The sequence below is a fragment of the Ictidomys tridecemlineatus genome, chromosome 2 (genome assembly GCF_052094955.1).
Source record: "Ictidomys tridecemlineatus isolate mIctTri1 chromosome 2, mIctTri1.hap1, whole genome shotgun sequence".
In the NCBI taxonomy this organism is placed as follows: Eukaryota; Metazoa; Chordata; class Mammalia; order Rodentia; family Sciuridae; genus Ictidomys; species Ictidomys tridecemlineatus.
This window is the reverse complement of record NC_135478.1, coordinates 50,246,659-50,273,499: the sequence shown is the minus strand read 5'-3', so window position 1 is coordinate 50,273,499 and position 26,841 is coordinate 50,246,659. Positions and strand designations below refer to the sequence as shown.

The window sequence follows — 26,841 nt, the reverse complement described above, 5'->3', positions numbered from 1 at the left end:
ATCCCTGGCGAGGTTGCCAAAGCCTGTGCTTCCAGGAACCAGCATCTACTCTCTGCCTAGGTGAATTAATGCATTGGCTCCCCACACTGGGCTGACTTCCGGGAGAGGGGTTTTTGCGATGGCTCTTTCTAAATCACATTAGAAGACACTGGATCTCCATTTCTTACCTAACCTTGCCTCCTTCCTGGAGGACGGTAACTCTTTATGCAGGCATGTCACACTCGGATGGTCTGCCTTTGACACACTGGCGGTAGGTTTCCTGCTTAATTTTAAAGCAGTGGTGTGTGTACCCGTGGGGAAAGTCCTCTCCTTGTTCCAAATGGAATTGAGAGGGATATGTCATCAAATATGCAAGCATCACCTAACTCTGATGGGAAATCAGAGCAGGACAGGTTTCTACACCCTGTTGTGTCAGCAGAGTTCATTTGTAATTCATCAAACTCTCCTCGGTGTGTGTGGTTATTTTACAGATAATTGGTTGCCTCTCATTTGCTTGTAACAGAGCAGAGCAATTTCAAAGCAACTGAGTCAGCCCAAAACAACGTTATTAGTCCTTATAGATGTACTGTTGAGGAAAATTTGGACACTGGGTTTTTTTTTTTAAACCATCATAATTTTAGCCACTGGTAATCATGGACAGTCAAGATGGATGAGAAAGGATAGGTTGCAGACATGCTTTGGTCTGTAAATTGTACCTCTGAAATCCACCTATCAGCTTGAGAAATAATCTAACCTTCTCAGCACTGATGAGAAAGACCCAGGGAGCCCTGTGGCCCCTGTTTCTACTGGATTGTGCTGCTGTTCTCCTCATTCTGTTAGGAATACATTTGGAGAACTTGTTCTCAATAGCAAGGAATTAAAGATTCTGTTTCTTGACTGACATAAGTACAAACCAGGTCCCTATGGCTTAAGTAGAGAATGATAAACCATAGAATTGTGGAAACTTTAGAAAGTATCAAATCTAGTGACCCACAAAATGATTTATTTTACAACTCCAGCTATACTGGAGTTGGTTGTAAAAACCAACTTCCCTTTGTATCTATTCTATGAGCTAATCTATCTCAAAGTTCAAAATGAGAATTTAGTTTAGTGGGATCATTTTTAAAATGTTTGGCTAAGATTCAGTTTTCTCTAACATGGACCTAATAGCTTAGGCAAAAGATCTCCATAGGCCCTTGATAGCTGGAGAATCCAGAGAACTCTTCTACTGGTACTAGAAATTATTGGTTTCTCCAAGTTAATTTTAACCCTTATGAATCTTAGAATGACACAGCCCATCCATCCACAGAGTTCTTTTCAGAAAAATGTAACCCTCATAGCCAAAAATATCTCGAATTTGGGAGTTATTTACTTGCATCTTGCAAAAAGCCTATTATCATCATCCTTATCTCACATTCCTCTAGAGCCTTTTATGATAAAAACCTTCTACACTAAAATTTTTCACTCTCAAGATATTTTTTTTTTCGTTCTCAGTTTTCTCCACTCTTTTCTATACAGTCTTCTCCTTCCAGTGAACTGATTTGTCTTCATCTCTGACACAAAGGAAAGTGGGAAGAAGGGCTCTTCTAGAGACCACGGGAGGTTACTATGAAGAGAATTCACACGAATACTCTTTGACCCCATCGCTTAGCAATAGCTAATATATAAACATCAGCACCTCACTGGATCCTGTGCCTATGATGTCCCTCAGCCATCTCTGACATAGGAAGTGCTCCATTATTTTGACACGCTGGGGTGTCATTCAAGCGCTCATGCAGGCAACCTGGAGTATTAGTGCAGGGTGGTTTTAATACTTCACCAATGATTCTCAAAGAGTTTAGTGTGCTCTCCTAATTCATGAGTGACAGGCAACTGAGACTGTATCTTATTTATTAAAATATAGTCTGAAAACAATGAGGAAAAGAGAGGGAAGGGCTAAGAAAAGAACATCTTGAGAATTAAACTGTCACCAACTGTTCCAGGAGGGTAATTAGTAAAATTAGACCCCAGTCCAAGTCCACATTAAGTGTCCTCTCTTCTTCTTCCAGATAACCTCTTTTCCATCTATACTCCTTCAGAGCATGCTATCTGAAGAGGATAAGAGCCATATAAAGACTAGGGAAGAGTGCTGTAGATGCCAATCTAGAAATAAATCTGTACTTTCTTAGGCCCAAACTCCTTCAAGGGATGAATACCTACCACCCCTTCTTTCCTTCCCCAAACCCCATTATACTGACCTGGCCATTTCAGTTCAGTATTACTACCATCCTGCACCTCTAACACAGGCCTGGACTTACTTCTATTCTAGATCCAAGAGGAAAACTTCTAGTGGTAGGAACAGCCTCCTTTGGGGCAAGGCTTGTCTTGTGCTTTACACAGAGCTTTCTAGAATGTGCTTAGAAGAGAAGAGACTGATAAAATGAACATTAGAGTTTTGTAAGGATCCTGAGAAAAGTATGACAGACCAAAAATTTGACTCAAACCTCCTCCTGTATTCAACTAGAAAAACTTTACATAATAATACTTCTAACCTTTTTCAAGATTATTATTAACAAATAGCAAAAACATACAGTGGCACACTCCTGTAATCCCAGAGGCCTGGGAGGCTGAGGCAGGAGGATCAGGATTTCAAAGCCAGCCTCAGCAAAAGTGAGGCTCTAAGCAACTCAGTGAGACCCTGTCTCTAAATAAAGTACAAAATAGGGATGGGGCTCAGTGGGCAAGTGCTCCTGAGTTCAATCTCTGGTACAAAAAACAAAAAACTACAAGACCAAGACACAGGGAAGTTCAGTTCAGATTAGAGAGATGAGCCCAACATTTGGGGCCACTTTTCCACTGAGGGCATCTGTCAGTCTTAAAGAAGCAGAGAGATTCGGCCAACAATAGAGTATTTGTAAAACCTCTACACCTGGGTGAGAGTTCAAAATCTAGGAGAGTTATACCCTTGAAATAAGAGTGAGCCAGATCCCTTAACATATAAAAGCAGTCCTTTGTTATTGGACATTTTTATTATTTTCACTTATTATGATAATAAATAGTGCTATAATAAACATATTGGAACAAAAATAAAAAAGAGTGAGCCAGATGTAAGCCAGCCCTCACACCAACTGCTGCCCAACTTCATATCGTGTAGACAGAATAAAAAAAAATACTTATTCCTGGAAATTGAATTAAGGTAATCCCTAATTGCTAGTCCATTAGATTCTTGGCAGAAGAAAAATTCTCTATGGAAGAAAATACCAACTCAAGATCTTAAATTATTTCTGCAATTCGTTTCTGAGCAGAATGCCCAGTATGTGTGTGTGCTAATGCCTAGGCACATACACACACACACACACACAAGGGACCAAGTTTTGATGTCCTGAATGCTGTGTCCCACCCCCAGAAATCATATGTTGAAGCCCCAACCCCCATGTGATGGTGTTAGGAGGCAGGGACTCTGGGATGTGAGTAGGTTAAGACCACATCAAAAGCACGGCACCTCCATGATGGAGTCAGTGCCTTTATGAGAAGAGACATCGGATTTCCCCTGTGTGCTCAAAGAAGGGTCATGTGATGGCACAGCAATATGGCGGCCACCTACAAGCCCAAAGAAGAAGTCTCAAAATGAACCAGTGTTACTATGACTTGATATTGGACTTCCCAGCCCCCAGAACAATGAGAAATAAATTTCAGTTGTTTACAAATATGATGTGATTCACAGGGTTTTATCTAGAAATTGGAATTAGATATTAAAATAACTATATTTAAATTTGTTTATAGATAAAAGACACAAGAATTCAGCAGAAATCTTTAATCTATTTTTTATAAGGCATAAATCATAAGAAAAAGAACCAAAACAGAAATCTGAGAACTAAAAATACATCAACTCTTGCTAGGTACAGTGGCATATGCCTATAATCCCAGTGGCTGGGGAAGCTAAGTCAGGAGGATCTCAAGTTCAAAGCCAGGTTCAGCAACTTAGCGAGATCCTGTCACTAAATAAATAAAATATAAAAAAGGGCGGGGATGTGGCTCAATGTTAAGTGCCCCTGGGTTCAATCCCCAGTACCAAAAAAAAAAATTAAATTAAATAAAAATACATTCACCCAATGAATGAATTTAGCAGCACATTTTTCATAACCAAAAAGGTCATGAAAGAGCATGCTATCTAAAGAGGATGAAAAAGAAAGGGGAGAGAAATAACAGTTTCAGTAGACGTTATAGTTAAAGAAATAACACCTGAGACTATTTTCAAAACTGGCCAAATCTGCTACTCCAGAATTCAAGAGCACATCAAGACCAGAATAGGGTAATGAAGATCCTCATTCACACATATCATGATAAAAGCAGAGCACCTCAAAGGCAAAGAGATAAATATTTGATTTTAGAGAGTGTGTGGGGGCACTAAATTTCAATGGAAAAATAGACTAAAAGTTAAAGACAAAAACAAAAACTGTGAAAATCAGAAGTCCACAGACTGATGTTTCTGAAGAATCAAAAGAAAATAACTACCAACCTAGATATCCATAAGCAGCTAACAGATTTTTCATGAATGCCATACTTTGGGTATGAAATGTCCTCTAAAAGCAGAATTGTAATGCAAAAATAAAGAAATAAATTTTTTTTTAAAAAAAGCCCATGCTTTAAGGGCTTAGTCCCCACTTTGGCACAACTGGAATGGGGGTCCTAGTTTTAGATCACTGAGTATAGGACCCTGGTCTCTTCCTCTTCCTCTTTCATTTCCCTGCCATAAGGAAAGTGGCCTTGGTTCCCCCACAGACTCTGTACTGCACCCCCACAGGCCCCAAAGCACCTGGGCCAATTTATCTTGGACTGTAATTGTGAGCCAAAATAAAAGTTCATTATCTCAGATATTTGATACAGCATTGGAAAGCTAACAATGCATGTACATGAGAAACATTTTCTGATAAAGCTGAGAGAATTTGTTACCAACCAATTCATATAAGGGGAATTCTCAAGAAAAAAAAAATCCAATAGGAATTAGAAACTTTTTGATCCTAATAAAGAAAACTAAAACTTGTGGATAAAGGTGTGTTTTGAGGATAATTAATTTTTTAGAAATTTATCCATTTTTTAAAATTAGAGCTTTATAGTAATGCTTTATAGTACTTGGGTTCATCTCGACAAACTCACACAGGCATGGAAATCGATTTCAGTTCATGATTCCCCCTTTTCTGTCCTCCCTCTCCTACTTAACATGACTTCCTTTCACTCACATATTCAATTGTATTTTATTGGTTCTTTATATTATCCTATCCCTCCCTCCCTCTTTCCTTTATTGTACTCTAGCTTCTGCATATAAGAGAACATTCAACCTTTGAGTTTGACTTATTTCATTTTGCATGATATTCTATATTTCTATCAATTTACCAGCAAATGCCAAAATTTCATTCTTTTTTAATGGCTGAGTGGAACTCCATTGTATATACATATCACAATTTCTAAACCCATTCATCTATTGATGGGCATCTGGGCTGATTCCATAATTTTATAATTTAGCTATTTTGGATTGGCAATTAACTTTTAATTATGACTGAGATGTATTTATTGAAGAAAATAATAGCTAAGAGTTAATCTACTAAACATCATTATAGAAAAGTTAAGAGTGATCAAAATTAAATAGAGATGTTAAAGAAGTAGTAAAATAGAAAACACGGGTGTAATTGAAAGGATTAATGAAATAAAATATGTCTTCAAAAAGAAAAACCACAGAAAATCAATGTCAAAAACAAAGAGACAAACTTCTGTACAGATATTTCAGTCACTAAAAATCAGAGCATATGATGAATAACTTAAGAGCAATCCATTTAAAAATTTGGATCAAATAGATAATTTTCTAGAAAATAGTAATTTACCTAAACTGACTAAAGTGAAAAAGAAAATATGAATATTTTGATACCAAAGAAATTGAACTTTCATTAAAATCCTTGCAACAAATAAATCATCAGGTATCCACAGGCTTACTGGTGAATTCCACCACACAATGGAGAAATAAGTAAGAATTTTACTCAAATTCTGACGGAATGGGAAAGCAGAAAGGAATAAAACTCTTTCACTGCCCAATTTGTTTTATGAGCTACCTTGCAAATGAACCTAACAAAATGGCCTAGGCAACTTAGGAAGACCCTGTCTCAAAAAATAGAAAGGGTTAGGGATGTAGGTCAGTATCATAGCATTCCTGGATTCAATTTCTAGTACCAAAATAAAGAAGCCAACAATACAGAAATCTATAGAATGACTGCATGTGGAAACACAGGACAAAGTCCTAAAATATTGCTGTTGGACACACACACACACCATTTATGAAAAGAATAATACAACGAACAATACAACTTCTCACTTCAGACTGTCAAATCATCTCTTTCCCCAGATAAATCAAGGAGAAAATGATAGGGTCATCTCAGTAATCACAGATAAAAATTATCCATCTCATTAAACATCAAACAATAAATACAAAAGTTCTCAGGAAATTAGAAAGGAATTTAATACTTAAGGGTGAAATGTTGAGCACTGTTCATCTGAGATTATAAATGAGATCAGAATAGTCACAGGTAACATGTCAATTTCACAACATTCTCAGGGTGCCAGCCAGTGCAGCTAATGCAGGAACAATAAATAAGAGATAGAAGGGTTAGAAAGGAAGGAATAAACTGTTTTGATTTGTGCACAATATGATGATGTATACCGAAAATCCAAAAGAAGCTATGAGAAGCAATTAGATTATTAATCAGTAAATGTGTGAAGGTCTCTAAATATAAGTTTTCATTTTCCCTGTATCAGTCACAACAGCTAGAAAGTGAGAAATTTTAAAGTCACCATTTATAGAAACATCAGAAATCGGATGCCCAGGAATAATTAAAGATATGTAATCTCCTAGACAGAAACTATACAGTGTTTTTCAGGGGCATTAAAGATAAATTAAATGATGAATGACTTGATTTCATAAAAACTCAGTTTTCCTCAAATTGACCTATAAATTCAGTGCAATTCAGATTTAAATTCCTTCTACGTTTGATTCTTGTGAAAACTGACAAGTTGATTCAAAATGCTTATGGAAATGTAGTCAGAGGTTCTTCAAAGAACAAGATTAGAAACATTGAAAGGCTTCCTCTACTAGGCTACAGAATAAGAGGTACTGGTCCAGGATTAGTAGTAGACTGATGGGAACAAAATAAAATACCCAGGAACAGATCCAGACATATATGAATACATAAGATAAAAATGACATCAGAGAGCTCTGGGGAAAGATGAGTCTTTTCAATAAATCTTTCTGGGAAGCCAGGCAGGATGATGCATGCCTGTAATCCCAGTGGCTCTGGAGGCTGAGGCAGGAGGATGGCGAGTTCAAAGCTGGTCTCAGCAAAAGCAAGGTGCTAAGCAACTCAGTGACATCCTGTCTTTAAATACAAAATAGGGTTGGGGATGTGGCTCAGTGGGCGAGGGCGAATGCCCTGAGTTCAATCACTGGTATGCCCCCCCCCCAAAAAAATAATTTCGATATGGAAAACTAATAAAATGAACTTCTACCTCATCATATGCACAGGTTGGCTCCAGGTGGATTATAATTCAAAATGTGAAGTATTAAACAATAAAGCTTTGAAGACAGTTTAGCTGAGTATCTTCATGATATTGCTATAGGGAAAGACTTTTAAACCAGGACACAAGAAACACTACTATGAAAAAATAGATTCATAGATTAGATCGCATTCAAAATAAGAACTTCTGTTCATCAAAAAACACCATGAAGCTGGGTGCCATGGTACAAGCCTATAACCCCAGCAATTTGGGAAGCTGAGGCAGGAGAACTCCAAGTTTGAGGCCAGCATAGGCAACTTAATGAGACCCTAAGCAACTTAGCAAGACCCTGTCTCAAAACAAAAAAGGACTGGGGATGTCGCAGTGGTAAAGCACCCCTGGGTTCAATCCCCAGTACCAAACGAAACAAACATACATAACCACCACCACCACCAACAACAACAAACCAAAAACACTGTGAAGAAAGAGAAATTCACAATAGTTAAGCTATAGAAACAACCTAGATACTCATCAACGGGTGAATGGATAAATAAATTGTGGTATATGTACACAACAGAATATGATTCAGCCATAAAGAATAACTTTATGACATTCACTGGTAAACGTATGGGTCCGGAGATTATCATGCTAAGTGAAATAAGCCAATCTCCAAAAAACACAAAGTTCAAATGTTTTCTCCAATATGTGGAAGCTAAACTACAGTAAGAGGGGTGGGGGAAACAATAGAAGTTCAGTGGAGTAAACAAAGGAGAATGAAAGGGAAGGAGGTGGGAAAGGAATAGAAAAGATAGTGGAATGAATCGGACACAATTTTCCTATGTACATATATGAATACACCACAGTGAATCTCAACATCTTGTACCTCCACAAGACTGGGATCCTAATTAGAATAAGATATAGTCTATTCTTGTATAAATATATCAAAATAGATTCTACTGTCCTATATAACTAAAAAGAACCAGTTAAAAAAAAAGAGAAAGAACAAGTCCCAAACTAGAGAAATTATTTGCCACCTTATATAACCAACAAAAGAGCAGTGTCCAGAAGATAATTTTAAAACTGTGACAATAACAATAACAAAAACACTTTAAAAATCACTAAAGAAAAGCCAACAACCCCACAGAAACTACAAAAGAACTTGTTTGGGCACTTCACAAAAAAATAGGTATTGAAATGGCAGATAATCTTTAGCCAACCGGGGAAATGTAACTTAAAGCACGATGAAATACCAAATCCACCCACCACTATAGTCAGAGTTTGAAAGAACTGACTGTATCAAGTGTTTGCAAGAACGTGGAACAACAGAAACACATAATAGAATACATACTGTGTAATTGCCCTCACATAAAGTTCCAAAACAGGCAAAATTAAATTATAGTGCTGAGAAATATATTTATGTCGATGGCAAAATTATAAGGGAAAGCAAGGAAGCAAATTGGCATAAAAGTCCGGCCAATGGTCACCTTTGGCGGGGAGGCAGGAACAGGGTTATGATTTTGGAGAGGAACTTGGACTGGGGTAGAAGGGTTGGAAGGGGACTGACATTGTTCTGTTCCTGGCCATGGGAGGTGATATGTGTGTTGACTTTATATTGATCCTGCAAACTGTAAATATATCATCTTCATTTTCCTGTCTGTGTGTTATATTTTACCATAAAGAGGACAAAAAAAATAAGATAAATGAAAATTCTTAAATTAAGGGAAAAATAACAGGGAAGAATGGGACTGACTTTAATGTGCGATCTAATTGCTGGCTGGATATTCAATTATTCCACAATAGACTTAAACACAAAAAGAATTAATTGCTGCCAGTAATCTTTACAGACACACTGCTTGCACATCAGAGTCAATTTCCCTCCTCCTGGCCAGCCTCCCTGACTTTCAGAGGCCACATTAGCCACCAACCAGATCTTTATTTCAGGAAGGGAATAACAGAGACCACTGCAGAGAGGGCATTTCATTATTAACAATAATTCTTAATGATGCCACTTAAGGAGAGCCTACCCCAGGCAACTTATGCCAATCACTTTCTAGATTTCATATCAATTAAACCCCACAACATCTCTCTAGTGTCACCTTGTTTTCAGAAGCAGAAACTGAGGTTGAAGGCTAGAGCTATGTGACTTGCCCATGGACTCTCATGTTATATGTAGAGATCAAGGTTCAAGTCTAAGAAGTCTGACTTTGGAGCCCAATGTACCTTTGCACTAAAACTGACAGATCTCTGTTTAGAAACATCCTCCCCTGTGTCAACTCTAGCTAATGGAAGGCAAGAATTAGCCAAGGAAGTTTGATATTACAGCGTACTTGCGCTTCTGATCTAACTTCAGAAACAAAGCCAGCATTTGGTGATCCTCATCCTTGGGGTCTTGGTGTTGGTCATTTGATCCAGTCAACATAACCAGGGGATGTTGTTGACATTTGAATTTGGAACTGTCAAATCAATCCCAGCCAAAGACCATGGCTCTGGGCATGTGACCCCAGCCTGGCCAATCAGAGTCCTTCACTACTGGTGGGTGTGTGAACACAGAAGGGCCATGAGAACTGGAGGTTAGAAATCATCCTGCTTATCTCTTGGAGAAGCCAGAAGTAGGGACATTCAGTAGAGTAAAAGGAGACAAGAGTAGAGAGGGGAAGAGAGTCATCTGTCTAAATTCCAACGTCCATCAATTCTTCATAATTAATAGGGCAGTAAGTCACTTTTTATCCAGCAGTGAATTTCATATAGGGTTCCCTTACTTGTTAGCAAATGAGCCTTGGCTACAACAGGGGCATAGATTGTTGGCCTTCCTATAGAAGATTTGAACCTTGATGTTCTAGAATTCAACTAACAATGTTTTGTGATCTTCTCATTTGGAGCCAAATACCATCTATGGCATAGTAGGTAAAGTCACCTGTGCCCTGTAGGAGCTAATGGTCAGTCTGAAGGAGTGAGTCCAGTGTAAGAGCAAGCAGGTATGGAACTGAGTCCTGGGCAAGTCGGCAGTGCAATGTCACCCATATCTGTGACCAAAATGATTTCGTTCCCTTATCCTACCATAAAATAGTTGACTTTTTGTCAGTCATGTCTAACCCTTGCCCCATGCCCACACACACAATTACATGCCCTCCAAGAGCCACCTCATGGTCCAGGATTAGCCAATCGATTTTAATGGGTATTTAAGAGATTTTTCAAAGAGTGCAAGTCAGTGCCTAAGATGATAGATCGTGCAATAATTAAAGCATTAAAAGAACCCAATTGAGGATTCTCTTCCCGCCAGCAGATATCTTTAGGTCAAGAAGGTCCATAAAAACTGGCAGATCATTTTCATTCCTTTAAGACAGACAAAAATGACTTTGAATTTAATTAGATTTTCTTACCAGTTTTCCTCTGCTAAAGCTCCATATCTTGATCCACTGAGGCCTGCAAAAATTTAGAACTGCTGGCATTCTGAGCTGAAAATTGACGGTCGGGGTATTACCGTGAAGCAATGAAAGCCCGTGATGTTGCTCAAATCACTTTTTGATTAGAAATGATAAACCAGAGTCACAGTTACAAGAAAGGGGAGCCTTCGAACAGGCAGCGGGCCAGTCTTGGCTCTATGGAGCTCTGGGTTGCTGGTAGGACTCTTACCCTTCTTATCCCATCTCCCTGGTGATTCCTGAAGATCCTGGAATTATCCGTTTATAATAAAAGAGTATGCCTAACAGAAAATCAGCCTTTATCTTTGATATCTCTATCAAAGTCTTGCTTCCTTACTCTTAAGGATCCATTGCCAATCAAAGCACTTTTTTTTTTCTTTTACATGGAAAATTTTTTGTAAGGTCAGCTTTAATTTAAACTTTTCAAAGAATGCAACTCCATGGAAATAAAAATAGTGCAAAAATTTTAAAGTGTTTTCAATTGAATCTACTAACTCTCCTCATTCTAACAAGGCATAATACTGCAATTAAAAATGTCACTTCTGTATAGAGAACATCATACATAAACTGTTGACTATGACTCTTCAAATACATGTGTATATCCTCAAATTCACCCAAGGTCACACAAGATGACGATCGCAGTAAAAGAAAAAATGTGTAAAGATTACGATCCTTTAAATGGAGCCAGGTCTTGTCCCTCCAGTGCACTTTGCAGAGTCAGCAAGGCCCTGATCCCATGAGGCCCTGAAGGTCACAGTAAGGGAACAAGCTCACCTGCCGGGTCCATTCCCCACACTCTCTGCTCTAACCTTCCTGCTTTCTGTGACTGGATCACATCAAGCAATGTCCCCAACTCACACCTCTTACAGGACTTCCTGTCCCCTTCTGCCTAGAACGTTCCCATCTCCTTTCTTCCATTCATGTTTTAACTCAAATGTCACCTGCTCAGAAAGGCCTTCCCCAAGTGCCCAACCTAAAGTAGCACCCCTGTTTCCTTCTATCCAGGCCGCTGGCTCTACTCCATCTCCTGGGTGATCTGGATGGGCTTTAGAGAATGGGTTGGCTCTCTAGCCTCCTCCATAGTCTTGGGGGTCTGTTATGGGACAACATAACCCTCAGGCCTCAAAAGCAAGTGATCAAATATCTCTGCTGACAGTGGTGTTGTCAATTTTGGTGTTCCTCCTGAGAAAAATTAGACCTGAGCATCTTTGGATGAGAGCAGAGTTCAAAGACCATATAATACAAGTTAGTGTTTTACAAAGAACAAAACTGTCTCACTGTGGTCCAGAGAGGAGACATATCTGGCCCAGATACACAGAGTAAAGACAGTACAGCTTATATCAAGGCATTTTATGTTTGTGGTTTCTTTCTGAACATAAAAGAGACAAGGCTGTGGAGACTCCCGTGAGGAGGCTTCTAGATGGTATGAGGAGTCTAGAAGGCTTCTGTCTATGACCCACTGTGCCCTATTGCATTTCATTCTAGGCAACAGCATCTTAAGATAAGCATGCTGGTGTGAAGTACTCTCTCTGCTGGTAGCCTACAACTGTGTTTTCTTGCCACTTTCCAACCCTTGAGATTTTGGTCCCAAATAGAATTTGATCAAACTTCAGGTTGGCCTCTTTGTGAGGAACTGAAGTTGACCATATCTTATCTGATCATCCATTTCACATTCAATATACAACATTTAAGATTTCTTCTTTCGATTTTTTGATGGAAGGTCATATTCCAGGTAATAGACTTTTATCCATGAGCTCAAAGATATTTTTGGATTGTAATCTGGACTCACATATCAAGCAGAAAGAATATAATGACACCAACATCAGTAACTTTTAAATGGTGAAGAAGAAAAAAAAATACATATAATAACTCCATTAGGCTGTTAAAAAGTGCTGAACCCCAACAAATTCGCAATGTAATGATCTTTGAGTATGCGTCTATAATCCTTCAGCAAATACGCCTTCTATTCAACTACAGAGTTGTACACACTCCAGACACAAGTGCCATTAATTAAATAACACACTCAGCAAACTCTCAGAGCCATTAATTATCAAAGGTAGCCTGCTCCGTGCTCAGCTCTAAATTCTATTATAAGAGAAGAGTTCGGGCTAGAGCTTAGGAATGTGCTGGAGGAAGGTCACCCTCAAAAGCATGATAAGACGACGCTGTCAGAGAAAGCAAATGACAGAGCGTGCATGTCTTTTAGCTTTTCCTTTGTCCATCTGCAGGGTCTGAAGGAAGGAAAAGTGTTTTCTATTGTAGGGACTTTCTCAAAATTAGTTTCTCTCATGAAAGATGCAAGTAAATACAAAGTAATCCTTTTTTCATTTTGACTGTGTTGCAGATCAGAGTAATATCAGCTGAAGATTTGGAGACAAATAAAGTGTGCTCTCACAAGTCCCATGGGAGAGAGTCCTTGCTGGGCCTGGGCACAGACAGAGAGAAAGGGGGATGTAAATAGCAAACAGAACAAAGAGTCTTATTGGCTTAAAGTGGGTCTCAGGAAAATACCCAAGTATCAGCATATGTTTTCTAGCAATGGGTTTGCCCTGTTCTACCTCCTCATTCTATAATCAAGTTCAAAGTGTCTGCAGTTTCCTTTGCAGAGGGGTCAAGTCCAGTGGGGCCAGGAGAAATGACTCACGGCAACAAACTTGGAGAATCGTCTTTTCTTGTGTGCTTGCAATCCTTAGAATTCAATTTGTCCCTTCCAAGAGAAAACTGACAAAGCTAAATTTGGGGTCACTCTAAAGGCCAAGCTAGGGGTGAGCCCCAATCTTGTTGGAGATCAGATGTCTATACCCTGAGCCCAGGGGACTGGCCATGGGATATCCAGAGCTACTTTGTGTGCCCCCAAGGAGGCGACACAGTGGATTGGGGACGTGGACCCTGTTTAACAGGAAGTTAATTAACGCTTTCTTACTGCAGGAAGTGAGAAAATGTTATCAGCATGTGCGGCTTGCCACAGAGGAATAGGTTTGAGTTAGAAAAATGGGTGGGGAGTTGCCCTGCTGTCTGGAGTCCCTCTCCACCCTGCTAGATTTCTGGCTGCTGTACTTGGGGGTAACCCCCTCCTCTCTCTAGATGGAATAATTGCATTGCCTCAGAGATACAATCAGAGTGGTTCTCTGATCCTTGCCATTTCTCCCTCACCTTCTTCCTTTACCCACTTACTGTAAGACATTGCCACCTGCGGCTTTTGTGGTCCAATTTCTGAGACCAGTTTATTAAGAAAAAGCTGAAAAGCAGAGGTCAGGGGTGCCTGCCCTTAGAAAATTGCTCACCTTGTTTTCCATGGGATCAGAATGACTTTCGTGGCTGCTCTGCCCGTCTCCCTAGCCTCCTAGGAACTAAGTCGAGTTACTTTTAAGTGGAGAGACTTGTCAAAGAGAAGTTTCATGTTAGTCCCTCGGCTTTGTGTTATTGGTGAGTGTGGTTCCTTCATTTTAAGATCATTTCTGTGTCATCCCTGGTATGGAAACAAAAAAAGGTCACCTTAATCCTCATGGGCAAGGGACACTACCTTTGAAAGATAACAATGGTCCCCTTCATGTAGTTCCACTAAGAGTGAGGACAACCTTACTGGAAGTTGAGTCTGTAACTGAAATCTGACTGTCACATCAGGATGGTTTCTGAGCATTTGGAGCACTGCATTGGAAATTTACTTTGGAAGAGGATCAAGAGGGAGGCAGGCCTGTGTTTCATCACCACCAAGTTCAACGATTTGCTCCAGAGGCCCAGGCACACCCAGAACCAGTTGATCAGAATCTCTAGGGGTGAGATGGCAGCATAGCACATTTTTTCTTCTTATAATGCCCCTAATTGATTCCAATGAGCAGCCAAGTGTAGAAACACAACCTTAAAGAAGGAAGGCCAGGTGTGTTTTTATGGTCCTAAGCCTTCCTTCCGCATTCAACCAAGTCCTATCGACTGAGGGCAATGCCCGTCCAGGTTCACCTACAGAAAAAGGGAGACACTGTTCTATTTTCTCAGCTTCATAAAAGGCCCTCTTTTGCTGCGGCTCTGGTAGTTTGAAGTAGCAGCCTCCCTCATTTGCAAATTGCAAAGCAATTTTGAACCAAAAGAGCAAAGCTGGAGGTATCATAAGCCCTGATGCTAAGACACACCATAGAGCCAGAGCAGTAAAAACAGCATGGTATTGGCATAAAGACACGTAGACCAATGGAACAGAACAGAGAATTCAGAAGTAAGCCCACTGTCTACAGTCAACTGATTCCCACTAAAAGGGCCAAAAACGTGCCTTAAAGAAATGATAGCCTCTTCACCAAATGATGCTGGGGAAACTGAAGTAAGAAGGCTTTGTCTGGCATGCAAACCGATCTCGTGGAGAAGGACTTTAAGGAGCTTGGTGCCTGCTGTGGTTTGGAGCTGGAGTATTTTTTAAAAGCCCCTGTGCTAAAGACTTGGTCCCCAGCCTGGGCTGTCTGGGAGGTAGTGGGCCATTTAAGAAATGGGCCTAGAGGGAGGTTTTTTGGTCTCTGGGCTGGGGATAGGCTTGAAGGGAATTATGGGACCCTGTTCACATCCTCATTTTCACTTCCCAGCCATGAGGCAACTGTCTTTGCTCTGCCTCACACCCTCACTGTGATATGCCAACATTGGCCCAAAGCAGTAGGTCCAATTGATCAGGGACTAGAACCTCTAAACTATGAGCCAAAATAAATCTTGCCTCTTTACAATTTGATTTTCTCAGACATTTGTTTCAACAATGGAAAGCTGTCTAGCACAGTGACGCTTGCAAGTTCAAGGAAAAGTCAGCAGGGTTCATTCATATGGACCCCAGCTGGGACTGGCCCCTTTGATTTTACCCTGTAGCCATTAAATAATACAAGAAAACACCAAACAACTTCAAAGACTTTCCTGTAGCTTTCGAAGAGAGATGAATGAAGAGGTTATGGTCCTTACTCAAGACTTATTTACATCACATAAATAGAATGAAAGATAAAAATCATACAATCATCTCAATAGATGCAAAAAAGCATTTGAAAAAATCCAACATGGCTTCATGATAAAAGCCCAGAATAAATTAGGTATAGAAGGATCACACCTCAACATAATAAAGGCTATATATGACAGACCCACAGACAACCTCACATTGGAGGGGGGAAAGCTGAAAGCATTTCTTCTAAGACTGGGAACAAGACAAGCGTATCTATTCTCACCACTCTTATCCAATAGAGTACTAGAAATTTTAGCCAGAGTAATTAGGCAAGAGAAAGAAACAAAAGGCACACACATAGGATTGGAGGAAGTAAAATTATCCCTGTTTGCAGATGATATGAATTTACATATAGAAAAGTCTAAAGACTACACCAAAAGACTTCTAAATATTGATAAATGAACTCAATAAAGTAACAGGATACAGAAGCGACACACAAAAACAGGTTGCTTTTCTACATGCCAATGATGACTGCTGAGAAAGAAAGCAATTCCTTTTGGAATAGCCATTCACACTTAAAAAGAAATAAAAAAGTAGGGATGATCCTACAGATATAAGAGATCTCCAACATGAAAATTACAAAACACTGAAGAAAGAAATTGAGGAGACACTGAAAGGTGGAAAGACCTCCCATGTTCATAGAACACTGTTTTGATGTTGTTGAAATTTCCATTCTACTCAAAGTGATCTACAGAGTCAAGCAATCCCCATCAAGACACCAATGACCTTCTTCACAGGAAAAAAAAAATCCCAAAATTTGTATGGAAGTACTAAAAATCTCACATAGGCAAAGCAATTTTGAACAAAAAGAGCAAAGCTGGAGGCATTATAATACCTGATGCTAAGACACAACATAGAGCCAGAGTAGTAAAAACAGCATGGTATTGGCATAAAGACACGTAGACCAATGGAACAGAATCCAGAATCCAGAAGTAAGCCCACTGTCTACAGTCAACTGATTCCCACTAAAAGGGCCAAAAACATGCCTTAAAGAAATGACAGCCTCTTCGCCGAATAATGCTGGAGAAATTGGATATCCACATGCGGAAGATCTAAACTTGACCCCCATCTCACCCCTATAAAACAACAATCAACTCAAAATAGATCAAAGACCTTAATGTAAGACCTGAAACTACTAGAGGAAAACATAGTGGGGAACACTTTTAAGATACTGGTAGAAGCAAGCATTTTCTGGTTAGGGTCCCAAAAGCACAAGAAAAAACAGCAAGAATTGAGAATGGCGGTATACACTTACCAGCTACTCATCAGCAGTGGATTAATAGCCAGAAAGAACTCAAAACACATAACAACAAAAAAAAGATTCAAAATGGGCAAATAAATTGAATAAACACTTCTCAAAAGAAATACAACTGGCCAATAAATATATGGAAAAAAATTTCAAAATCATCAGCCATCAGGGAAATCAAAATCAAAATCGTGAAGTTCCACCTCACACCAATTGGAATGGCTTTTGCAAAAAAATATATAAAAAATTCTGAAGAGGATGTGGAGAAAAAAGAGCCCATGTACACTCCTGGTGGGAATATAAAGTAGCACAGTACGGAGGATTTTCAAAAACCTGAAAGAATGACCATACGATCCAACTATCCCATTCCTGGGTATATATATCCAAAAGAAATGAAATCAGCCTACAAAAGAGATACCTGATGCCCATGTTTACTGTAGCACCTTTCACAATAGCTAGGATATGGAATCAATGCCTATCAGCAAGTGAATGAATATGGTAATAATGGAATAAAACTCTGCCATTTGCAGCAAAATGAATGGAGGTACCAAGGACACCATGTTAAGTGAAACAAGGTAGACACCAACACAGGCATATCAGGTTCTCTTGCATATATGTGGAAACTAAAAAGAAAAGGATCTAAAAGTAGAAGAGGGACTGGCAGATCAGTGTGGAAGAAGGGTGGACCCATGGACGCAAGTATGGAAATATCACAGTGAATCCCATGAATTTGTACAATATACCTTAATAATTAAATAAAAAAAGAAATAGATATAGTGGCAGATTAATAAAAAAGAAAATAAATAGCCAGAAGTTCCTTCATCAGACATTGTATTTTTTTATTCTAATTCAAAGATGTTACCTATAATTCTCCGAGCATATTGCTGGTGATGGCAGACGGGGAAGGAGGGCAGTTAATCTGCACTATGTCCATTCAGAACTTGGAAATAATGGAAAATTCTCAAGCATGTTTGTTCACAGAGATCAAATCTCCGGCGATCACAGTGAAAGGCCCACATGTTCTGGCCCACCTGCTCACCTGGCTATGTGTGATATGGATTGGAAGCACCCTGAGGACAGAACCATTCTCATTCACCTACTCATACTTTCCTGGAAACCTTATTTACATCTCAGTAAATCCTTTCATTGATGATGCCCAGATGTCCTTCAATTTATTTATTTTTTATTTTTTTTATTCTTTTTTTTATTGGTTGTTCACAACATTACAAAGCTCTTGACATATCATATTTCATACATTAGATTGAAGTGGGTTATGAACTCCCAATTTTACCCCAAATGCAGATTGCAGAATCACGTCGGTTACACATCCACAATTTTACATAATGCCCAATTAGTAATTGTTGTATTTTGCTACCTTTCCTATCCCCTACTATCCCCCCTCCCCTCCCCTCCCATCTTCTCTCTCTACCCCATCTACTGTAATTCATTACTCTCCTTGTTTATTTTCCCATTCCCCTCACAACCTCTTATATGAAATTTTGTATAGCAATGAGGGTCTCCCTTCATTTCCATGCAATTTCCCTTTTCTCTCCCTTTCCCTCCCATCTCATGTCTCTGTTTAATGTTAGTCTTTTCAATTTAGCACCCCTTCAATTTTAACTCTGATATTAAAGGAAACTACAGATATTTAGAAGGGCACCTTGTGTAAGAAATCAAACTAGTAGGTGAGCACATGGCCCTGCTGCAGAATAATTCCCTGTGTAACCAAGTCCTAAGTCTTCTCTTGCTATGACACTGGAAGAAATAATGATAATGACAACCAGAGACGCCAACACACAGGGACGTTATCATGCCCCAGGCATGGCTGTGAGCGCTTGTGTCGCTGAACTCTCTAAAGCACCTGCGAGATGCATTCACCCTGTCTAGGGATGACCAGCTAGGAAGTGAGATGCCTGGACTTCACACTCTCACCTTTTCACCCAAAGCACAACACATTCTTCCGGTGTGCTCTGGCATGAAAGGAAGACTGTGTTTCTCATGAGCCTCCAGGCCAGATGGGCAAACAAAACTGCACAGGCAGAGCTCTAAGGAGCTAGGCAGACATTTGGACATAAAAGCTGTGTTGAACGACATAAATCTGCTGTAGACAGGCAAGGCAGATAGAAAGGATAGAAAGGGCACATCCATTTTCAGTCCTGTTCAGGCGCCTCTGACTCAAAGTCAATATTGTTCAAGGACAAGGGCAATGATGAATGATGGGAAGATGACCTGTATCTCCAGGCAAGATGGGTGGCACTGGGCACAATAGGGGATGATCCTACTGTCAAATGGGAGTAAGACAGGTCCCCTTCTCCCAGAGGGGCCAACTGGCTGCTACATACAGTCCACGGTCCACTTCTCACTACGGCTACCAGCAGGCCTCAAAGGAGGACATCCTGAGCTCAGAAAAGACCTTCCTAGTGTGGTTCAGAAGCAGACATGACCCAGCATCTATGTTCTAGATTCCCAAATGGACTAGGTGCAATTCAAAGAGATGGCCTGCTCTTCACTGTTACTACATTGTAGGAAAAGCCTAATGCTGGGCTCACTGGGCTCTTTCTCCATGTACTAGAGGTGCATGTCCTCCCCAAGGTGGATCTGAGTGGGCCCAGGTTGAGGATGTCCGTGAGCTACACCCTTGAAGCAAGCAGGGTCTTCACACCACAGCTTCTCAGATCCGTGGCTGTAGTGCTGCACACCAAGCCACAAATGGCAGGCAATATGTGAAAAGCAATTTAAATATTTTCTGAAATCCCTTGGAAACTCTGAAGAGGAAATCTACTTGTGCTTCTCAACAATATTTCTCAAAAATCTCTTCATTTGTCACACACATGGTAGATGCTCCAAAATTCTCCTAGTGCCTTTTCTTTCAATCTTCCCCCAATTTTATGAAATATAACCCATAATGTCTTCATCTTTCTCCTCACTCCTACTTTATTTATTTATTTATTTTTGTAATTACTCCACTGTGAGCTAGGAGGCAAGCAGGGGCAGAACCTACTGTGCCCAGTAATAGAGGCCTAGAAGTTAAGGCTGCAACAGAGAGGTGGGTTTGGAGCTATGAAATGGTGTGGGCCACTACACCATCATACCACCAAGAAATTGTCTGATTTTCTTGCAAAATGAAAGGATATTACCCTCACTTTTTAACTTTGTGAGTAGAAATTATTGTAGGCCTGGCCTATATGCATAAGGATACACTGCTTGGCCTTGAGGCAGAGCTGATTCTGCTTGCAGTGTGGAGGTTCCATAATTCCCCAAGCCCCTGGGCTAAGCTCCCCAGACTCCCCTGAAGAGATTGTTTAAAAACACAGATTCCTGCTGGGTGCACTGGTGCACACCTGTAATCCCAGTGGCTTGGGAGGCTGAGGCAGGAGGATAGCAAGTTCAAAGCCAGACTCAGCAATTTAATGAGGCGCTCTGTCTCTCAATAAAATATGAAAAATGTCTGGGGATGTGTCTCAGTGGTTGAGAGCCCCTGGGTTCCATCCCCAGTACCAAAAAAAGGAAACAAAACAGATTTCTGGGCCTCTCCCCAGAACTGCTAAGTCAGGATGTGGGGCACAGGGTTCTGTTTTTAACAAGCTCAGCAAGTAATTCTGACAATGGCTGCTGGAGAACCCATTCTTACCCAATAACAAACATAGGTCTGGATTGGTTTCATTTGTATATAAGCTTTTTATCAACAACACAGATTCTTCAAGCACCATGCTGCTGACCTTGAAGGCATAGACTGTGGGCAGAGGACACAGAAAACGTGGGGACCCAGCCAGTCTAGGCATCAGCAGGGCTGGAATCTATCTATTTCATGGAATGTGCCACATAAATATGACCTCTCATAAAATGTTAACGGCAATCCAACCGATTAGCAGTAAACAAACTTATATTTTGTTTATTGCCGTGACTCAAAAAAAAAAAAAAATGCTACTGGTTCTAACTAAATGTCTGTTTTTATGTTCTGTCATTTCCAGGCATGAAAGTAACTCAAACAAATCCCAAGGCATAAGGAAATGGGCCTCGTTCTCTAGGACTCCGCGGCATTGGAAATGAAGCTAAGCAGACTTTATTACATCCTGCGATTCTGCAACCTTTTGCGAAGCATTTTATTGCACTCGTGGAAGCCACTGGGGTTATGTTTCAATCATGATGACTGGCAGGCTGGCTTCAAAACCGTGGCATCCACAACCTTGCCACGCGTTTCTCTTCACGCTCTGTACTTAGAATAGAACGTTTCTAAATTGTCCCTTAGCCTGGGTGAAAATAAAATGGTCCTTAAAATATTTATCTCATGTGCCGGCTGACTTAAAAATGGATGTTTCGGGGCCTCTGAGAGGCACCACTGAGGAAGGTGATCTCTTGGAGCTAGTTGGCTTCCTGTGACCCAAGAGTTTGTTACGGCGGAGATAAGATTCAGAGTGTTTCCATTTTGGTAGGACAGATAATAGAATAAGAAATGGACAACTTTTCCTGGGTTATGTTTTTCCTCTTGCCCTCAGTGCAGAGAAGCAAGGTCCGGAGAGCTTCAGAGGGCAAAATTAGGTTCAGGATACAGATGCACACGTTCTACATTGAGCTGAGCTGCTGGGTGGTAGGAAAGTTAGGGGGAACGGAGAAAGCTTCTGATATGGGTTGAGGAGGCATGCCCCTGGCCCATAATTTTTCAATTTTTAGGGAAATAGGATGGAGGTGGGCTTTTTCTTTCCTCTGGCATATTTATAAAAAGGGATTAGAGTTTCTATAGAAAGAAAAAAACACATCGACAGCATAGCTACAAGTTCCTGTAAACAGGATTTTTCTAAAAATGTCTTTGAGAATCTCCTTAGGCTTATGGGCCACTCCCCAACTCCAACCCCATCACCAGTATTAGTCACATTAGTTTCCTGTCATTCCTGAACAAGTTACCAGAAACTGGGTGGCTTACAACAACACCTTAATCTTTCCACAGTTCGGGAGGTAAAAAAAAAAAAAAAAAAAACAGAATCCATCAGAGACATGCTGCCCCACAGGCTCTGGGGGAGAACCCATCCTACGCCTCTCTCCTAGCTGCTGCCCATGAGTGGCATCCTTGGTGTTTCCTAGAGTCCTGTCAGTCTCTGTCCCTGTCATCACATTCCTCCTCTTCTCTCTCTCTCACCCCCCCATCTCTCCTGGGTATCTTTATGTGGGGAGGGAACAGTAGATTTTTTAATTGGTTCAGTTATATAGGACAGAGGACTGTCCATTTTGATAAAATTATACCTGCATGAAATACATCTTAATCAGGGTCCCAATGGTGGGATTCACTGTGGTGTACTCATAAACGTCCACAGGAAAGTTATGTCAGATTCTTTCTACTGTCTTTCCTATTCCTATCCCCCAAACCCCTACCTTCTCCTTTCACTAATGCTCTAAACTTCTATTCTCCCCACCCCAACTCTTATCACGGGTTAGCTTCTACATATCAGAGAATAAATTCCACCTTTGGTTTGGGGGATTGGCTTATTTCACTCAGCATGACAGTCTCCAGATCCTGAAATTCATCAGCAAATATCAAAATCATTCTTCTTTATGGCTCAGTAATATTCCACTGTGTATATATGCCACAATTTCTTTACCCATTCATCTGTTGAGGGGCACCTAGGTTGATTCCATAGCTTAGCTATTGTGAATTGCGTTTCTATAAACATTGACGTGACTGTGTCACTGAATATGCTGATTTTAAATCCTTTGGCTATATACCAAAGAGTGGGATAACTAGGTCAAATGGTGGATCAATTCCTAGTTTTTTTGAGGGGTCACCATACTGCTTTCCAGAGAGGTCACACTAATTTGCAGAGTGTACCCTCTTCCCCACATCCTTGCCAATATTAATATTATTGATAATATTATTATATTAATATTAATCATTGCTTATGTTTTTGGTAATTGCCATTCTAACAGGAGTGAGACGAAGCCTCAATGCATTTTTAATTTGCATTTCTCTAATTGCTAGAGATGTTGAACATATTTTTTTATGTTTGTTGACTATTCATATTTCTTCTTTTGAGAGGTGTCTGTTTAGTTCTGTTGCCCATTTATTGATTGGGTTATATGTCTTTTGTAAGAACACTTGTCATTGGATTTGGGGCCCACTTGAGTAATTCAGGATGATCTCCCAAAGGTCTCATTATCTTCAACAATTCCATCCACAAAGTCCCTTTTTTCAAAGTTCACATTTGCAGATTCCAGGGAGCTGACATCTCTTTTAGGGGTCACCATTCAACCTGCTACTTGGAGCATTAGGGACTGGACTATTTCTGATCTGGTAGGAGCCAGTTGTCCAAGTATGACTCAATGGCTTCTCTTTAAAATCTCATTCTGTGTCTTTGCCAAAGCCCTATTTATGGGCACTGACTGATGCTGCCTCCTGGAGATTGGAAAGCCCTCTGTTTCCCGAGTTTGGTCTAAGACACCTTCTCTCTTAGCTAAAAGTAAAGTAGCTCTGTGATCTGAAGATGATATGCTCAGATAAAATGCCAAAGAAGATGGTAAGTACTGGTCACCATCCCCCTGTCCAGGGGTGCTGATGAGGGGTCCAGAGAAAAGCCCTAAGAGGAGGAATTCTTATACCCTAGAGGTCAAACACAGATCCCTTCTCAGTTTTAATAGCAAATGTGATCAGGGTACCTGGCCCCTACCTCCAGTTAGTTGAGTGGTACTGCAAGCCTACTTAGTTTTGTTTTCCATTTTTGTCTATGAAATGAAAATCCTGTAAGAGCTCCATTTCTGCCTCTCTACCCATGGATGTCCTCACTTCTGTCTCTGGTGCAACTCTGGCATGAGGTTGCAGGTGTAGAAGCTCAGCCCGTACTGTGGGTATTACAGCAAAGACTATATAGGAAGCCTCTTCAGTATTTCAAGAACTGAATAATGTCCAATGGTATCAATATAGGAAAATGCAACTATCATACTGGGTCTGGTCTGCATGGAGAAAATACTTTCTTTCATAAAGCACAACACTCAAGTCCAAAGCAATGTCCTTTTTCTCGTTGATTTCTTCTTGGGCATAAATACACACTAAGTTGTTTCTGCTCAAGGGAAATTGTTAACATTATACTAAGCAATGGCTACCTGTATATGTGTGTGTGTGTGTGTGTGTGTGTGTTTCCATTGTACTAGCAAGACAAAAACAGCACAGCAGCTACTCCCCATGTTAACAACATTTCAGAAGAGGGTTTCTTTCTTTATCTCTGGTTCCTTGATTTTCAGACTCTAGGCTCATTCCTACCTTTATTGTCGAGCCTGCCATCAAAATCCAAGATGGTGGAAAAAAAGGACAGTCTAAGGAATCTTTCTTTCCCCATGTCTGCCTCCTCCACAGCTGATCCAAAAGTAGAGAACAATTTCTCAGGTTCACCAATTCTTTCAGATGGGGAGAAGAAACCTCTTCCATCCTTCTTCCTTGTATCCAAACTTCAAACTGAGGGCTGGGCACACACCTACCTCTTTCACAGCATCTGTCTTCTGAGTATATCTGCTCAACATGCGAGTGTATATTTATTGTAGACATCCTGTACAATGCATGTAGATATTCAAGCTCAGAAAGGATTTATTTGTAACTTGTTCAGGGTTTCAAAGTTGGTAACAGGTGGATTTGAGATTGGAACAATGGAACCCTTTTTCTAGGGAGAATTGATAATCAAGGACTCCCACAAATTTAATAAATACCATTCCAAATTTCTCCCCTTAACTGTCCATGGAGTCGGTAGGATTCTCCTTTATACTGATACTACTGATATTCAAAAGGAAAGGAAGGGAATTGTCTAACATTTTTAAGGTAAAAGCAACCCTTTAGTCATGGAACTGAAAAACAACTAGTGGCATTTCCATAACTCAATAACATATAAGAGAGGGGGGAATGTTTCTAAAAATGCTTTACTTCTACCCTGAGGCAAATGTGTCAGCCAAAGACTGGATGATTACTTACCCTAGGAACTAGAAGAACATAAAAATTAGCATGTAATTAGTTATATGGATTGGAAATGGGTCACTTCTATGAACCATTACCCCCAACAACACTCCGTCATGGTCATGTTCGTGTCATTCATTTCATATCCAGTTCTGAACATACCTTGAGCCCCTGTATACACCGAAATCGAAAGCTATGGACTCAGTGGCCAAAACTCAGGTGGCCCCAAAGTGACTGCTGGAGGCTACATGCTAAGGTCTGAATGTCCGTGTTCCCTCGACATTCTTATGTGGAAACCTAATCCCCAAAGTGATAGTAGACGATCATGAGGGCAGCACCTCTTACTGAAAAAAAAAAAAAAATCCCCAGAGCTGGGTGTGTTGGCACATGCCTGGAATCTCAGCCACACTCAGGGCTGAGGCAGGAGGATTGCAAAGCAAGTCCCTGGCCAGCTGGGGCAACTTGGAGAGACCCTGTCACAAAATAAAAACTAGAAGTGCGAGCACATGCAGATCAGTGAAGTGCCCCTGGGTTTGATCCCAAGTACCAATAGGTTACTGAATGACTGAATATATGATAAAAAGTCCCAGAGAGCTGCCTGTCCGCTTTCCACCATGTGAGGACACAGAGAGAAGGCGCCATCTATGAATCAACGTGGAATCTGAGGGCAATTTGATTTTGGACATCGCTACTCCCAGACTGTAAGAAATAAATTTCTGTTTTCTGTTTAAAGCTATCCAATTCACACTATTTTGTTACAGCAGCACCAATGGACTGAGATTTACTGTGGATGGCAAAGAGAAGGGGCCTAAGAAAGACAGGCTTAATTCAATAAGAATATAGGTCTTGTTATAGGCATTTAGAACCTTTTTTTTTTTCAATCTCCTCTTCTTTGTCAAACATTGTAATTTTCTCATCATCATGATGATGATTACTACTTACAGACTATCAGGAGTTATGCTAGTAATCTTCAAAGCATTATTTCATATTAGCCTCACAAAAAGCAATTTATTTTCCTTCTCCCTTGCCTTTTTAATTTAATTTTATTTTATTTTTTGGTACTGGGGATTGAACCCAAGGGAACTGAATTTCTGAGCCCACATCCCCAGCCCTTTTTGATATTTTATTTAGAGACAGGGTCTCACTGAGTTGCTGAGGACCTTGCTAAGTTGCTGAGGCTGGCTTTGAACTCTTGATCTTCCTGCCTCAGCCTCCTGAGCCTCAGAGATTACAGATGTGTGCCACTGCCCCAAGCTGTTCCCTTTTCTTTATTCAACAACTATTTATTCAACATCTATTATATACCAAACACTATTTCTACTAGATGCTAGTATACAAGCGCTGAGGAAAAACATCTGTAACCAGTATCCTCCTCCTACAGATAAGGAAACTGAAGTTCAAAGAGTTGTGGGGCTTGCTTAAGGTCACACATTGATAAGAATGCATGTCCATATAGGAAAGCCCGATTCTTTCCTCTAAGCTACTTCTCATAGGCAGGAAGAGAGGACACTACAGTTAGATGCCAGATGGGACGACTCTTTGATTTCTCCCTACTGACCAGAGCCAATAAACATATCTACTTTCTTAGATCAAAATTAACTGGACACAATTTAGTCCACTAAGGCTCAAGCTCCATCAGTTTCATGAGCATTTACTAAGTACCCTGGGTGTGACCATCCTGGGGGATCCCTCTCAGAACTCTTAGGATTCTTCCTGGACCCTATTTCACCCTGGGAAAGGCCCCACTGTCTTCCCCCTTTCTGACAGTACAGGAGCATTCTCAGCACCC

General features: G+C 40.3%; 1 protein-coding gene across 18 annotated transcripts in view; it reads left to right on the top strand.

Annotated features, from left to right (window-relative positions):
- The window catches only part of Fhit (fragile histidine triad diadenosine triphosphatase), a 1,362,797-nt gene extending 1,341,388 nt beyond the window's left edge, over window positions 1–21,409 (top strand). For all 18 annotated transcript variants that reach the window (XM_078038558.1, XM_078038544.1, XM_078038546.1 and 15 more), the window contains one exon: window positions 21,097–21,409. The gene's annotated coding sequence lies outside the window, so the exon portion shown is untranslated. The remainder of the gene's footprint in view (window positions 1–21,096) is intronic.
- Window positions 21,410–26,841: the final 5,432 nt, after the last annotated feature.